The 12,006-nt window shown below is 42.3% G+C and overlaps 1 protein-coding gene and 2 long non-coding RNA genes across 6 annotated transcripts in view; 2 read left to right on the top strand and 1 right to left on the bottom strand.

Moving 5' to 3' along the window:
* The window catches only part of LOC124337633, a 99,407-nt gene that overhangs the window by 41,717 nt on the left and 45,684 nt on the right, over window positions 1-12,006 (bottom strand). The window lies entirely within an intron of this gene.
* Window positions 69-1,518, top strand: LOC124338177. Its single transcript, XR_006917686.1, has 2 exons — window positions 69-254; window positions 365-1,518. It is a non-coding gene; the product is annotated as an uncharacterized LOC124338177 (long non-coding RNA).
* Window positions 1,772-12,006, top strand: part of LOC124331046 (rho GTPase-activating protein 7-like) — a 37,289-nt gene continuing 27,054 nt past the window's right edge. Inside the window, exon 1 of one of the 2 annotated variants that reach the window (XM_046788769.1) lies at window positions 1,772-1,934. The gene's annotated coding sequence lies outside the window, so the exon portion shown is untranslated. Of the gene's footprint in view, window positions 1,935-8,997; window positions 9,303-12,006 lie in introns of those variants that run through there. The other variant, XM_046788768.1, reaches the window with a different exon arrangement.

Raw genomic sequence — 12,006 nt, 5'->3', positions numbered from 1 at the left:
AAAAACTGAACGAACGACGATAAGATATGTGCACACACACTCACTAGGTACTTTTTTTCCCCCCTCGGAGAATAACCCCCCTCGCAGTTTCAGCAACTTTTCTCTTTTTTTTCTTCTTATGCTCTACTATATTGGGGAGGAACTCCTGTAGAGACGCAGAAGAAGAAGAAGATATTCATCGGTCCGGCGCGCTTATCGGTACGCGCCTAGTCTAAGCCCAGCAGCCATCCATCCAGCCAGCCCCCCCTTAGACGGTTGTGTTCACTTTTCTTTTTCTAGGAAGAGCTCATATATAGCAGAATCTATAATACTGTGTGTTGTGTATATAATCCCCCTGTGCTACTTACCCCCCTCTCTTTCATAGGTGGTGGTGGGTGCCGTCGACTATGGCGCGACCAACGACTTTTTTTTTGGCTGCCAAAGTTCATTCCAATGTTTACGGTCTTAGGCATTTGAAAGGAAAAAAGAAAATGGGTATACCTTTTTCTCCGATCATTCCCAGGACCCGGTTACGAGACACTCTCTCTGCTCCTGCTGTCTTTTTCTTTCAGGTGTTGGCCAGATGAAGTGGCTCCAGGACAAGATCCATCCAGCAGCAGCAGGGGTGTAAAACGTCGTTACGTTCTTTCTCTTTCCCGCCAGCACGTCGTCATATTTCCAACATTTCTTTTCTTTTTTTTTTGCTCGGCCCATCTGCGTAAATGAATAAGAATTTTCCGGCATTTTTTCTTCTTTAACCAGTTTCAAACAAAATATGTTTCTATCCAACGAGTTTTTTCCAAATGGCATTTATTTCTGCCGACACTTTACTTTCTTTTAACGGCCTTCCTGACAACCTTCTCTATTCAAACTTTAAACATATTGTGAATGAAAGGATATGGCACATGATTCTTCCGACGACCTTTTTTTTCCCTCCACCACTTTTGGGTGTATTTCGCCGGAGCAGCGGATTACAACATCGTCGAATACCATTCCGTCGTCGTCAGAAGATGGACACATAGATTCTGAAAGGTTTAGACCCATTAAAGAAAAGCCCCCCGCTTGCCATGTAGAAGAATGTTAAAGAAAGAAAGTCCCTTTCTCCGCTCATATAATAGTAATAATAATATATCCCCCTATGTGTGTATTATATGATAATCTCTATGGGGGCACAAATTGAAGATGTCGCCATCGGGGCTTTCTTCTTTTTCTTTCTTAAACAATTTTTTGATCGAAAACTTGTTTTCCCCGTGCTGCAACTAAATCCCCCCTTGTTTCCGTGTAATCGCTTTTGGTTGTTGTTTCTTTTATTCTCCACTTTCCAGTCGAGTTTCTAGTAATTGGGTGCGTGATGGATGATTGAGATCGAAAAAGAGCTCTGCTGTCCTGTTTTGTTTTGTTATATTTCGATAGAAAAAGAAAACTTATGACGACTGTCTGTTGCTCCTGTTGTTCGGTGCACCCCCGGAAAAGAAACATGGCGCGCGCCCACGTTTTTCCAGCAGACAATAAAAAGGAACGACCATTTTTCCAGAGAAAGAAATAGTATAATATAACTGACAAAACAAAAGGAAGAAAAACACGTGTATATATTTTCTCGACCCAATAAGTCGTAAAAGATTTTACCATAAAAATGTATTTTACCAGGGAGGAGGAGGAGGATTCTGCTGGGCTCCTCCCTTTATTGTGTTAAGGGGTAGGGGGATCACGGCGGGAAAATGGCGCGCAGTGGGCGCCCCCCTCAGGAAAGAAGAGAAGCTGTGGGTGTAGAAAATCACATTTTTCTCAGTCTCAGTGGTACATTTGACCAGTTCGGTCGCCATTCTCTATCTCTGCACTGATCAAATTGTGTGAATTCATCGCCACGTGTGTGTGCTTTTTGTGATTGAACTGCACAGCAGTGACCAAGACCTTTTTCCAATCGTGTGACTTGACGGATTTCCTCCTCCATGATTGTAAGTGAATTTATTTCTTTATTTTGGTGGGTTGTTGTGTGTCTGAACATTTGGAAATTCGGAATGCGTGGTCGTCATCGTGAAACTCTTTAATGGCCGCTGTCGAAAGGTTGTTGTTTTTTACCACGCGATCACGTCTTGCATACCATTTTCGTAGTCTCTCCCCCGCCTCATTTCAATACCAAATCGTTTGCTGTGTGTTAAAGAGAACTGTGGCGCAGGGGGGCGGGACATTCAAACAGAGAAAAAGAGTGGCATTCTCTCTTATTTTTTTTTTTTTTCAAAAGAGAAATAAAACAAAATCCTCCATTTTTACTGCATCTGCTGTTTGGTGTGGGTTCAGCAGACGACTCGACAAAAGCGAAGGGGGGGACTCCATAAATTATCAAACGTATTTATTATTCACCACGGCCGTGTGTGTGTGTGTAGTGGGGGCCATGGGAAAAATCAAATGTAGATAACTATTTATTTTTTTTCTCTGTTTTTGTTTTTCCCCATGCGATATGTATCGATGAGAGAGGGTCTACACACACACGGGGACCGCCTCTAATGGGATGTGTGAAATGATGGATCGATCATCTTTCCTCCTTCATTCCTTAAAAGCGTATAGAAAAGAAGTGATTTATTTTTGAAAGGAAATAAGAATAAATAAGTGTAACACGAAAAAAACTTCTTTGTGAGTGTCCGACGTGACCAATTGGGGAAACGTTTCCATCCCGAATTTTTTTTCACTTTTTTAAATTTCAAATGCCCATAAAAACTAATTTAAACCTTCGGTAGTCGAAATAAGTAAACTTTAGTGGCCGTCAAAATTTTTAAGGGGGAAAAAAATAACGATCGTTATAAATTAGTGAGGCTCACCACCACCCACAGTTGATCATTTATACATTTTCCTTTTCTCCCTCAAAAGTTATTTGTCATTATAAAAAATTTATTTCCCTCGGAGGAATCGTTTTTTATGGGATTATCTTTTTGGAATCTCCGCACTATGATACTGAACAAATATTTGAATTTTATTGAAGGTTGTAGTATAAATAATAAAAATGAGATTTAAATTATTGAGGAGTCGGAAATGAGTGGTTGTTGTTGCTGGTCCCTCCAAGGGATTTGAGAAACTCCTTGTTCATTTGAATATTAAAATACTACTTGAAAAGAGATTTTCTGGTAACGATAACGATTCTTTTTTTCGGGAAAAATGGGGGAAAACATGGAGGGGAATTATTTAAAGAACCGTATAAATTGATGTGCTCCTATACGAGTTAGGAGACACACACACACAGGGGGTTAGTTAGTTCGTTAGTTAGTCTGCCTCGTTGCGTTCTCATTTGGCCCCTCCCCAGTACGTCCCAAACTTCCTTCTCCTACCAACTTTTTTCTTTCTCTGACGTTACTAATGACCGTCGTCGTCTCGGTCTTTGCCCTTTTAGTGTGTGTCAATTATTATAATGAATATGGGCATCATTCAACAGGCGGAGGGGGGGGACAAGGTTCGTGAATTCCTCCTATGGCAATTGGGGGTTTCATTCATAGGCTCGTGATGGTTCGATTTAAAAAGGCAACCATTTTCACTCAATTTAGAGGGTTTTTTCCCCTTTTCTTGTTGACTCTGTCGAATTGTTTCCGATTGAAACGCTGCGATAATAAAATGAGAAATTCTCTACCACCCAAAAGACTCTACCCCCCATCTAAAAAAGAAAAAGGCGACCCCCCCCCCCTCACAACAGTCCGGAACCAAAGGTAGAAAAATAAAAGACGATGAAAAGTTTCACGACCCCCTCCGTTATCCGCCGCCCGTTAACCTCTTTCATCTCGTTCCTTTTGGTCTCCCTCCTCTTATAAACTACTGTACCACACCACCCTCTGACATAATGTCCGCGTCAGACACGGGTCCCGTATGGTATGCACGTGGATGGTTGGCCTTTTTTCTCTCCCTTTTCTCTTGTGTGTGTGTGCTATGCCGCCGCCCTGTCACTGTGCAGTAAAAGAAAAGCTCCTTTTTTTCGGTCCAGGGAATTCTTGTTGTTGTATTTGGTTGGTTAGGTTTGAGGTGAAGGAGCTAGGCCTTAGACGACATTTTGGAAACCAAGGGAACAAAAATTACTACCCCCCGAAAAAGGGCGAATGCAGTTTGGGTTGAAAAACGAGGGAGGAAATAGAAACAAGAGAACTGCTGGCTAGGGGGGGTTCGGAGGCTGCGAGGTGTCGGATGGGGTTCTTATGCACCCCACACACAAACAGACCTGCTGCTCTTGTACGTTTCGCCATGCCTATTTTTCTCTCTTTTTTCGACTGGGAGCTATACAGACTATATAACACAATATCCATTGATGACTTTACAGTTTGCCCGGTGTGTCTTGTTCTCCCAGTCTGGCCATGAATCATTGCCCTTCTCTTCTTCTCTGGCGAGAGAGAGAGATCCAATAAGATCGAGATGCAATCACCAGTTTCCCAGTAGAAAACTGCTGGTAGCATATCATTCCGGAGACAAGGCACCTCGACATCATTTGTCTTTCCCTCTTCGTTCTACCTCGGCTGACTCGATGATTGCTATTCAACTTTTTCAAGGGGGGAAATGAGAAAACACTAAGAAGAGGAGGAAACAACCTTTTTAGTTTATTTTTTTTCTTAAGAAGAAAAAAGAGGAAAAATGAGATGAGGTTCTATTTGCTCTGATCCGGGCCCGGATGGATGGATCTCCACATAGATGGGGGGAAGGAAAAAAGAAAGAAAGAAAGAACTCTTAAGCCAAACACCATTTCACCCCTATGCTAAAGTTTGAGGAACAACTAGAAGAAGAAGAAACGGTTCAGGGAAAAGATACCCCGCAGAGTTTCTAGACACCCAACAGTTTTCTCGCTATGGAGATTCTTTCTGATGATATTTTTTTCTTTTCGTGTGTTCTTTTTTCTTCTTCCCTCCGACAAGTCAAAGAAATGTTTGAGGGGTAGAAATGATCATCTGCTTGAACTGTAACTTTTTCTTGGTAGAAAGAAAAAGAGTTTCGAAGAAGAAGAAGAGTCTTGTTTATCAGTCGGTGTGTGTGTACCGTTTTGATAAGATCACACACACACTCTTGTGTGTGTGGTTGTTGCCCATGTCTCAACCCTTTTGAAGAAGAAAACGTTTTAGTAGTACGGTAGTATACCAGTGGTAGTCCACTAGTCCCTTCGTGTAGTTTGACATGTCTATTGGCTTTGCGATAAAAACATTCCCGACGTTTCGGGGACGATGTTGATACACCCCAACTACTACTACTACTACTACCAGCCTCTGCTTCTTCTTATGTCTCTATAGAGATGGGAAACACTTTTTTTTATGATAAATGATACAAAAAGATTCTTCTTCTTCTCTGCTTAACCTCTGATTCTCTCAACCGACCGTACACAGATGGGTCGTGTCTTTCTTCTCACGGCTGCTGCTGCTTCTACCAGGTCAAACAGGTCATTTTCAAACATTGGGATTCTTTCTTTTCCGACTGAGAGAAAGAGAGAAAAAGTATTATAATAATACGGGGCGGAGATCAGATTTCTTTCTTTTTGTTCGAAAATGGGAGCCGAGAACAAGAAGAAAAAAAAGTGATGGATTGGAAATACTGCGCCGCATTCCTCCTCCTATGGCCCCTACATAATAAACACCCGAAAATGGGAGCACACACACACACACACACGAGAGCACAGCTTCTCACTCGGCGGTTCAATTTTTTCCGATAGTACAAGGGTTTTTTGAATTGGCCTCCCCGTTCGTTTGCACGTGTTTTGATTTCTGAAAAGGCCGACCGGGGTAGTAGTACACACGTCACTTGATATTTGTCGTTCCAATTCCATTCAACGTCCTTGTACAGACACACAATTGACGATCCTTTCTCGGTTGAATAAAGAGAAACAGGAGAGGTTTCAGGCTGTGCGTGTATCATTTTGAATGCATTAAACATCTAAATGGAGAAGGTCCTTTCTATTTCGAGTTTTCGTATCAAAAGGTTTTTTCGTTCGTTCTTTCAATTTATCTTGTCTATAAAAACCTTTTTTAGTTATCGGCAGTTGTTCGTTTTGGGTTTTGTATGTATACAAGGAGGAAAGAGACTCCGGCGGCTATTGGCTGTTATAATCGATAGGGAAAAAAAGAGCCGAGAGGAATAAGAACCGATTGTGTGTGTGTGTTGTGCCGGACGTCGGAGTATTAATCGGGAAAACACGTCAAGGTCTTTTTATTTTTCTTAAAATACTTTCTCTTCCAGTCGGAAAAATCCCTTTTTTCGTTTAAGAACTTATAAAAGTCATTTCTTTTATTGATTGGCATTCTTTTTTCCTTATTAATTGTAAATGACCCGGTTTCTCTCGCTAGATGGCTCGTGTGAATCCAATCAAAGGCGAACGATTTATGGTCCGATCCGTCTTGTTTTGATTTCGGCGGCGGCAGGTGGTGGTGGCCTGTCGTGACGTTAATGAAAATCCTATTTTATTGGCGTCGACAAGTTAACGAACTTTTTTCCTACCCAAATGAGAGAAGAAAAACACGGAGGAGCGATGCCGTTAGCCCCAATTTCCAGAATAGAAAGAAAGAAAAAAAATAATCAAAACATTAGCCAAGCCCAACTGCTCCTGTCGTAAATATAGTTCCCTTTCTTTTGCCCATTTACACCAACACCACCACCAGCACACGCGTTCCTACAATTGGGCCGCCGCACAGCTCAGACTTTTGCTAATGAGGTTGTTGCTGCTGTTGCCTGTTGTTGCCGTCCATCAACTTCTTTCCATCCCCGGCTGTGGCCCAGTTCAAAGGTTCAAGGGAGCGTGGAGAAGGCGCGCACGTCTTAATTGATTTTTTCGCCCGTCTGTGATGAACTGTGTGTGACGCCGTCATTTCGTTTGTTGTTGTTGTTGTTGCTTCCGAAATGGGCATGAGGCGGAAAGAAGGAAGAAAAAGTCGTAATAGAAATGTAATTTTAGACGCTGGAATAGCCAAAAAAAAACGTTTCGGGACTGTTGGAATCAACAACATTGGCAGCGTCAATGCAACAACTTTGGTATCATCGCCCAGTTTCTATCGCCGTCGTGTGACCAAAACTGTGGGACAGCTGCGTGGAAGAAATGACGTCATTTCGCGGCTGCGATGAATCAGCAGCTCCTCCTGGCTAATATATCGCCATTTTGGTTTTTTGGTCCGTAGAAAAAACTCACGAAATTGTCCATTACTCATCCAACCAACCAACAAAAAAATCAGCTGCTGCGTTGGTGGTTGGTTGCCCTTTTTGGTCTCTGCATTTGCACAGCATCGGCCACCAACCCGAAACGTCCATAATGTCCACGTCATGTAAGCGCTGAAATATCTGCCAAATAAGGAAGAAAAGGCAAAACTCTTGAGCAAAAAATTTCTTGGCCGCTGCACGAAACTTTTTTATTTTATTTTATTGTTTTTTTTTTTCTGAAAAAATCACGTCGTTGTGGAGTAGTAGGGCGCGGTCAAGTCAGGCACACAAAAAAAACCCAGCTGCCCAATAAAAAGGAGACCGGACGTGGGTCTGGCATCAGCTGTTTCCTAGTCGGAACATTTTCTTTAAAATCAAATCGATGCGTAATCCGACACTCTGTCCCCCCTTCCCCCTCTCTAGCCCACTTCCCGTGGACTTTTGTCTGCCAAATCCCTTTTAAAATTCACCACTCGATTTCGGTTGGTAGGAAAACGGAAACGGCTCATCAGTCGACTTGGGAAAAAAGAAAATTCGGATATGTATATGCCCTAATTTTCGATTGAATTTCGTATACGTTCCTGGGTGAGGTACGCAATTCTGGGAAAAATTTGGTTTCATGGCCAAATTTGAAATTTTTATTTTTCGGCTTCTTCTCCTGCTCCAATGGCGCAGTTTGTGCCTTGGTTCGCCCGGCTGGTTCCTCCCATCCCCCTTGTTTTTCTGCAATAAATTCCTGAATCGAAACGAAAATCGTACGTGAGAGATAAAAAAAGGTTGGCGATAATGCCTTTTTTGTGGCTCTCTTTTATTTTTTTTTTAAAATGCAAGTCGATTAAACGATATCCCGTGTGATATCAAATAGAAACGAAGGGAGGGACGCCAGCCAGTGGGATGTATTTTATTCGACGGCCTTGAATACTCGCGACGCTGCCGTCTGCTGCACAGAGAATCTTGTGACGTCACGGTTCGGCAACCAACCGACAAGGATACGGGGCCACTTTGTGAAACTCTTTTGTTTTTTTCTCGCCAGCGGATTCTTCTTCACCTATAAGGTGATTGGTTTTTTTTGTTTTCTATTTGTACTTGAAAACATATGATTTATCACTCTGCTGGCCAATGTAATCCGCTTTCCCTTTCACAACAACCAAATGACGACAATGATTTGTGTTTGGATGTACTACGTGCTAGACATTCCGTTGTTGACAGGCTCAACCCTTTCGCTTGCTCTGCCGCAAGCCATCCGATTGCCGCATTTAAATGAGAAAGGGAGAGAAACATTTTTGAAATTGTCACGAAATTGTTGGGCATTTTTCAAAGAGCTTTCCTTTCAAAAGGTTTGATGTGTTTTTGTGTCGATACTTTTTTATTTTTATTATTATTTTGTGGATTGGTGGATTTAATTTTCATGGTCATTTTTGTGTCAGGTCTGTCCGGTCGGTTTGTTTTGTGTGTGTTTGGCTTCTGGCCCTTTTTCGTCGTTATTTGCGGTTCTCGTTCATTTCCCTTTTGGGCAACTTGTCGCCCCCAGACATTTTCAAACTACACGAAAAGAAAGAAAAAACGAGAGCCAAAGCTGAAAGTCTCGAAATGTGTGTGTGCGGTTATCGGCCAGATAATTCTGTCATTTTCCACTGTTCGATCCACTTACAAACGGTTGATCACGAACGACCCAGAGTTTTTTTTTTGATTGCCGAGACTGGACTCGATCGACCGTTTAGCGGCGGCGCTAGTGTCGTCCCCCCAGTGGGGCGGATAAGGTGGGGAAGACTGGGAGTGAACCAACTGGTGGTGGCTTAGGGGCTGACTTGCTCTCCCACAGAGGATAGGTTTTTTTTTGTTATTCCTTTTTTTTTTTGAACGCGGGCGACGTTTGTTCGCCCAGTCAGTCGTGTTCCAGACACTGGGCCGAATTGGTCGACGTGTAACTCGCACCGATCCCGAAACGGTTTACGACCCGTGTCTTCGCTTTAATCAACAACAAGTTGATCGAGTTGGTTTCGCTTGTGTTTGTGTGTGTGTGTGTGTGGGGAGGTGCGGGAATTCTATTTTCGACTCGTCACTTTTTCGACGAACAAGAAAAGCGGAGGACTGCGGGAATTGCTTTTTAGTGATCCGACTGGAGGGAAAAAAACAACGAGGCGAATGTCAACGATGATGTAATTGGAGACTTTGATGATTGCGTGAGTCATTCAATCTTGATTTTTGGTTTCAAAAACACCCTCCCACGAAATGAGAATTTCGGTTGTTTAAAAGAAAAAGCAGCTGCGACATTTTATCCATTAATACAGTGCGGAGGGGACTGACTTGTGTGTAGCTATATCGACTGCCCACCATCTGACAGACGAGTCTGTTCCATTTCAAACGGTTTCTCGTCATGAGAAATAGTTAATTCAGATATTTCAGCGTAACGGCCAACTGTCGTTCGGCCAGCAGTTCCGCTAATCTGACTGGCCTCCATAGATAAATGCACATATCCGAAGCGCAGTATTCACGTCCTTGTACATACTACAACATTCTTTTCTCTTTTTTTTTCAAATAAGGTGAACTTTGCACCCGTTGTCTAGTCTCTCTCTCTCCTATTGTTGCATTGTCCTGCCTTTTATCGCAAAGGGAATAAGTCACGGGGTAATATTATCAACAGACAGCTGCCCACCTTATTACTCTGGGTTTTTATCCCTTTTCTAAACAAATAGCAACTTTTTTTGAATTTTCTTTTTTCTCGATGGGCTCGTGTCTGATTGAAATTCCATTCGCTCCGCTTTTTTTTACTGCTCCGTCTCGGCAATGTGTGTGTGTGGTGGAGTGATTACAACAGGTGTTTTTGCGTACAGAGTGTGACGTCATCGACACCAGCCATAAATAGGTTGAAGAGAAAATGAGCGAGAAGAGTCAACAGAAATGTCGGATGAAAAGTGAGAGATGAGAAGGGAAGAAATTTTCTGTTGTATGTTAAAAAGATAAGGAAGAAACAAAAAGGAAAAAGTTTTTCTTTTTGTTGGTGTATAGTGTAACTTATAAGAGAGGGGGGAGATGAAGGCACTTCTTATGAAGTGATGACGGACCACAATGGCGGCGTCAACCATCCGAAACCAATAGACTCGTCCATTTTTTCTTCTTTTTCTGGAACGAATTACGTCATCTAAAAAAGAGAGAGAAAAAAGTGAATTAAAATTTAAAAGTCGGCAGACCAAAGGCATAGAAAAGATAGTATAACGGTGTGTACAGTTAAAAAGAAGAAGTAAGGCAAAACGGAAATGGACTTGTAGGTGTGTGTATTCCCCCCTCAAAAAAATACTTTTTATTTCGGCAGTTCGTAATATACGCCCTTGTCTCTCTCTCCCCCCTGTCTGTCTATTTTTTTTTAATGTTTATACATTCACGTGTGTGCGAGCGGCGGCACCGAGAGGTTTTCCGGTCTCTTGCGGGAAATAAAAAAGAGACAAAAGAAGTTCCTGGTCGCCTTGGCAACACATTTTTCTTTTCTATTTTTCAAAAAATAACAAAATAAAGCCAATTCTGTTTAATTCTGGTGATTGCCGTCGTGTTTGTCGTGAGAAAAAGGAAGGGATTAAAACAAAAAACAAAAAAAAATGACGAAACAAAACCGAACCGGCCAGAAATGGACGACACAATTTTGTTTGACCATTTCCAGGGCGGTGGAAGACAAGAAGAGGATGTGTGTTATTAACACCTGATGGACTGCGTACGTGTGTTATGCACTCGAGGGCACTAGAGGGAGGGGAGTCTATCAAGTGTTAGATTTCTTAGCCTTTAGGTGAGATGAAAGAAAGTAACGTCCGTACAAGTGGTTGTTGTTGTTGTTGTGGTCGATGTTACTTTGGTCGGACATACCCCGCATGTGTACTCCTCGCGAGGTGTGTGGGCCCAGCATTTTCTTTGATGGAAAAAATAAGAAGAAAAAGAAGAAGAAGAAGAAGAAGAATAGAAAATCATTGCGTTCGTGTACTGTAGTACCACAGCCGCCAGGCGTCTCAATTCGATGCTATCGCCCCCTTAGTGATGTAGTTTGATGGATTATCCAACTCGATTCAATCCAACACATTTTCCACGGGAAATTATTTTTTTTTTTGGTGGGAGGAGATTTTTATTTTATTTTCTCTCCCCCACTTTTGGATGAAATTCAAATGAAATTTAAAAAAAAAAGAGAAAAGAATAAGAAAAAAAAAAGGCTGACTTTTAACGGTAGCCCTTTTGCCGAGTATTATTTTAAAGGGTGCGTGACGTCACGCTCCTGTCGTTCATCACGCACGCTCCTTTTTTCTGTTGGTCTTCGCCAAGGGAAACTTTAAATTCCCCCCACCTTTTTTTTCCCCTGTTGTTTACAACAATTGACAAACGCAACATCCGGTTGTTGTTGCGCCCGAAACATTGTGTGTCTCTCTCTCTCTCCCCCTCATTTTTGTTTAACTGCAATTTCATTTTACCTCAACTTTCTCTACTTTTTCCGAGTGACTTCACCACCCATTCAAGTCCCCCCCCCCCCCTCTTCTCTTGTGTTTGTTTGTTGTTGCAGTCGGTGACTGGCCAGTTGGGCCCCAGCGTCCTTGCAGCGGTCAACGACGCTTCTTCCATCAAAAACTTCTTATTCCCGAAGAAGAAGAATAAGAATGGGAAAATGAGATTCCTCTTCTTCTTCTTCTTTTTGTGTTGTCGAGTTTGTATGGAGAGGACCCAATAAGGAATTGGAAGAGTCTCTTCTGCGCTCTTGATAATAATGACTTTGCTTCTTCGTTGTTTAGGCTGGTGGCATTCATAAAAATAAAAGTAGAAGAAGTAGAAGGGGGAAGCGCACAAAACTTTAATTAGGAAACCAGTCGGTCGTGAAGGAAGAAGTGAACGTAACGAGCCCAACAGATGAGCTCA

This window comes from Daphnia pulicaria, chromosome 1, assembly GCF_021234035.1.
Source record: "Daphnia pulicaria isolate SC F1-1A chromosome 1, SC_F0-13Bv2, whole genome shotgun sequence".
NCBI classification, from domain to species: domain Eukaryota; kingdom Metazoa; phylum Arthropoda; class Branchiopoda; order Diplostraca; family Daphniidae; genus Daphnia; species Daphnia pulicaria.
This window is presented reverse-complemented; position numbering and strand designations above follow the sequence as displayed.